Genomic DNA, 5,133 nt, shown 5'->3' with positions numbered 1-5,133 from the left:
AGAACCCCGGTATGCTGGGGAGAAATTGGTCAGAAGGGACTTGGAAGTTTAGAATTTGTGCAAGAAACATCTTCAAGGCTTGATCAAATCAAGGCAAGAATGAAAGCTGCTCAGGATCGTCAAAAGTCATATGCGGACAAGTGGCGACGACCGATTAAGTTTAACGTTGGTGAAAATGTGATGCTTAAGGTCTCACCTTGGAAGGGAATTATTCGTTTTAGGAATAGAGGAAAGTTGAGTCCAAGGTTGTGACACTCGTCAATTTCAGGTTAACTCCGTTAATTCAAACTTAAGATCACACGAACTGTAACGCATATCTCATTACATTTAAATTAGGGTTTAAATGACGCATGGCAATCATTACATAAGTAGTCTTTCGGAAATTCACTGAAACACACACGAGTCGACTCAAACCGTTAGTGAACAAACAATAATTAATATTAACAAGTACTTAGTATAATACGTATTATGTTGTGATAATATATGTTATGTGACTATGTGTTGGCATGTATAACATCATGTTATGGATGAAAAAGATTAGTTTGTACAAGAAGTAAACTAACTAAAACTAGAGGGTGCTAGTTGTAACATATGATATATTTTATTATTATATAAACAAATTAAATAACAAACCCTAATCCACGGCAGCTCCTCCCCTCTCCTCTTGTCGACCGTAAGCACACACCACACACACATACAATTATTTTCAAGCTTGGTTGAAGGATTCAAGGTGCTAGATAGGTAATTAACATCCCCTCTAGCCATTCCAATGATTTAGTTATGATATTGAGCATGTTAATCAAAACCCTAAATCTTGAAAGTGATGATTTAAGATGAGTTAGGGTTTAATTGTGTGTTTGTTTATGAATACTAGTGAATTGATAACTAGTTGTGTTGTTTTTGATTGTTAATCACATGTTTCTAGAAATTGAAATTTGAAGTAAAACCCTATAAATGCATGAAAGATGAAATTGAGATGCATGGTTGGTGAATTATGTATCTAGAGGGTTGTATGCATGATTTCTAGTTCATAGGTTAATAATATGTTGAGTTTTGATTAAAACTGATGCTCGACAGATTCTTGAATTCGTGTTTAAATGACTGTAAGAAGTTAATATTATATTCGGAAGTTATTATTGATTTTATGATGTAGTAGGTCGAGTCTAGTTTCTAAAAAGTTTGAGTTTGTAATTTTTGGACTTGTAAAAATTAGTTTTTATTATTTTACAAATCTGTTGTACAGGTCTGATTCTGGAAGTCTGCTGGTAGGCTTTTTTGTAATTAGTATATCTCATAAACGACAAGCCCAAATGGGTTGGTTCTACTTCTGGAAGTTAATAATTTTAGTTAGGATTCTTACCCAATTGGTATTGCATTAATTGGATTTGTCATGTAACGGGAATAACAAATAAAATTCTGTTGCGCATGATAATGACTGCTGTGTGTTTACTGTGATGTTTTGATCATTGTGGGAAAACCATATGTGATAAAAATATAATAAAAATATTTTTAGAAACATAACTGAAGTGTTCTTCTGTGATAATTTTTGGTGATTTTATTGACATGTTATGATCTATTAAATAGAGTAATCTTGTCAGGTTAAAAATCTGTCTCGGTAAATTAGCTGCAGAATTATTTGAATTAACATGAAAAGTGAATTGTTGATCGATGTTTGCTATGTGTTTGACTTATTTGACCTTGTAGGGGATAGTTTCTAGTAATGTACAATAGTAACACTTAACACTTAATATCTTTTCACACATGTAACTAATCACCAACGTGTTTGTCGAGTCACACATGTTTCACAAAGTAACAAGAACGCATCTCATGCATAAGTTTTATGTGTCGAGTCTAGGGACTCACTCGTAGTTCAAATACTTAGAAAAATCTCGTTTTGTTTTTAGAGCACTAGTGAGGATTTTCTGTGACGCACACCTTTCTCATATCTTTTTGTTATCTTCGCAAATAGTGAGTTTCACGACCCCTTTTACTCTTTTTTAATGCTTTTATTAGGGGAGATAACATACTCCAACGCTTTTGATTTTGTTACTTTTATATATCACTTGTAAGGTTAAGTGAAAACAAACCAACTAAAGTTATTCAGAACATCGAACCGGTTAATATTTGGATAATAGCGAGTCACCTTTGAGTAGTACTACTGGGTTTGACAAACCCCACCCAACTCTAAACTCGACTGTAGGTCGAGTGGGTGTAATTTTGGCTAACACATTACCGTTGTCGTGGTTGACATGGTGGCAATGCAATCGTTAAACAGTCAGCTTCGGTGTCGAACACTTAGTAATACATGCTTGATAGGTTAGCTACCTATTGATATATAATTGACTTAACACTATCTGGTAATGCTAAAACGCAAACGCTTAATATGTAAACCTGTGAACTCACCAACCCTGTGTTGACACTTTTAGTATGTTATTCTCAGGTAGTCGAGGCGGGCGAGTGGTATAGGACATGCATTCGCTGAACACCATTGTTTTAAAATTTCTTTTAAATTTTTATCTTGATAACTTGTGTTTTAAGTCGTCCTGTATGGCGCAACTATTTGCTTTACACTTTTCGCTTCCGGATTTTACTTAAGACTTGATGTCTTGGTGGTTTTGAAAACATTATTTATGGTGTTTGATTATAACTAATGATTCCGATCCTGTTAGTTCACACCCTCTGACGGTAAAACTTCGTTAGTGGATTTTTGGGGGGGGGGGGTGACAGATTGTTATCAGGGCCATTGGTTATAGCGAACTAGAAATGTATTCATACTAGACTATAACCGCAACGACCCATTAGTTATGATCTTACGCACTGCATATATATTTTATATATAGTTACTCATTTTCTTTATCTCTTTACCTCATTCACTCATACGCGTGTAAACCACACACGACTTACCCTGTAGTGATGTCAACGCCATCATCATCATCTGACCCGGTGTCCCACGCCCAGGACAAGAACATCAGCTACCCAACTCATCACCACCTCGAGTAGTCCCAGCACTAGCAGCCCCCGTATCGAAGAGGCACCACCCATATGGAGACGTGTACGAGGACAATGGCAACTGGAGTTGGTACCCGAGTTTGACCGAGCGGTTTGTCTACTATGAACAAGTTCCCCCACTACCTCCCGGGTTGTCCTATATCCTTCAACACGCTACCACCCATAACCCAACCAATGGAACGTGCTTTCACACCTCACGCTTCTTGCTTAGAGCATGAAGTGGGCTTTATGCGCTCCACAAGAGCGAATGTTACTGAGGTGAAAGAGGATGGAGCTAATGCTTGGAGGAGACTTACCTACCTGACCGAAGCCATGAAGGAAGTTTAGGATGCTCATGTGCAGCAAATGAAAGTAATGACCAAGATGGAATCAAAGATGATAGACTTGCAGAACGAAGTTTGGAAAGCAAGAAGCCTTGCAGCAGTAGCTCTAGCTCATTGTGAGACACTAGAGGCGTGAATTGCCCCTAACGCAGCAGGATAGGAAGATGATCCTGAAGAAGATCGTGAGGAAGAACCCGAAGAAGATCCCGAGGAGGAACCCGAAGAGGAGCCGGAGGAAGAGCCGGCTGAGGAGAAGGCACACTCGGACGTGTCCTCAGACGATGACATCTAAGAAGGATAACACCTAGATGGAGGGGTTGTGTCCATCCAAACTTATATTTTTTCTCTAAGTTTAAGGATTGATTTTAAATACTTTGTAGAGGATATAATGGTTTTAATCATGAATTATTATTTGGATTATTATATGGTTGTGATGTGATGTTTCTATTTCTTTTTCTTTCCTTTCTTTTGTACCTTTTATTACATGTATGGTGTGTTGAATATGAAACCGAGAGTTCATGTCTAACATTTTATGCTGTGATTCTAGGAGATGTCTGGAAGAAACGCTGATCGTGGTTGCGGTAACATCAACATGACCGCGGCAGAACTCCAAGCCTTGCTGAATGACCATGCGGTGGCAGCTCTAGCTGCGCATGTTCAGAATCAAGCCGGAGGTCTAGCTGGAGTCTGTACTTTCAAGAACTACCTAGACTGCAAGCCCAATACGTTTGACAGCACAAGGGAGCCATAGGTTTCCTGCGTTGGGCCGAGAAGGCAGGGTCAGCTTTTGAGATGTGTAACTGTCCAACAGCCAGCAGGGTCAAGTTTGCTGCCAGAACACTGCAGGATTCCGCCCTCACCTGGTGGAACTCTAATGTGCAGATTCTTGGGTTGGAATTGGAAAATGCTATGAATTGGGAGGAATTCCAGAACATGATAAAAGAAGAGTATTGTCCTAGAGAGGAAATCTCGAAGTTGGAGTCGGAATTTTGGGCGTTAAAGATGGTGGGTTCTGAGATTGAAGTCTACACCACCCGTTCCCACGAGCTAGCGGTGATGTGCCCGCGGATGGTAGATCCGCCAAGTAAGAGAATCGAGATGTATATTGATGGTTTGGTACCCTAGATTCAGGGTATGGTGGCGTCTTTTAAACTAACCACTATTCAGCAAGCGATCAGAATAGCCCACAAGTTGACGGATCTAGCAGTGGCACAAGGTGCGTTACCACCTAGAGGTTCCACCTCTAAAACCCGTGACAACTCAAACAATGGCAACAACAACAACTCTAGGAATGGAAAGAGGAAGTTTGACAACACCAGGTCCTCATCATAAAACCCCCCACAGCAACAACACCACCGTAGACCCGAACTCGCTCGGAACATCAGTAATCAGGGTTCCAACAACAACAACGGTGGTGGACAGGGTTTGAGTGGCTATGCTGGAAAGTAGCCAAAGTGCAACAAGTGCAACTATCACCCTGCTGGCCCATGCGACCGTATCAAGTGTTTGCGATGCGGTAAATTGGGTTATCAGGCCAAGGACTGTAGAGAAGACCTAGCGGGTAAGGGTGCTCCTAAACAGCCTGCAACAATGAAAGGGTGCTTTGAGTGTGGTTAGGAGGGTCACTTCAGGAAGGATTGTCCAAAACTGAAGTAGAATAAGAGCAATGGAGGCAATAACAGTAACGGAAGCGGTAGTAAGGGTAGAGCTTTCGTCAGTGGATCGGGCGAGGCCCGCAACGATCCGAATGTGGTTACCGGTAAGTTCCCTGTGAACGACTGTTTTGCTTTTATTTTGTTTG

The sequence above is a fragment of the Bidens hawaiensis genome, unplaced genomic scaffold (assembly GCF_021521415.1).
Source record: "Bidens hawaiensis isolate Kalapana, Puna unplaced genomic scaffold, B.hawaiensis_p1.1 tig00003988_1, whole genome shotgun sequence".
In the NCBI taxonomy this organism is placed as follows: domain Eukaryota; kingdom Viridiplantae; phylum Streptophyta; class Magnoliopsida; order Asterales; family Asteraceae; genus Bidens; species Bidens hawaiensis.
The sequence above is the reverse complement of the archived record's forward strand: the minus strand, read 5'-3'. Positions refer to the sequence as shown.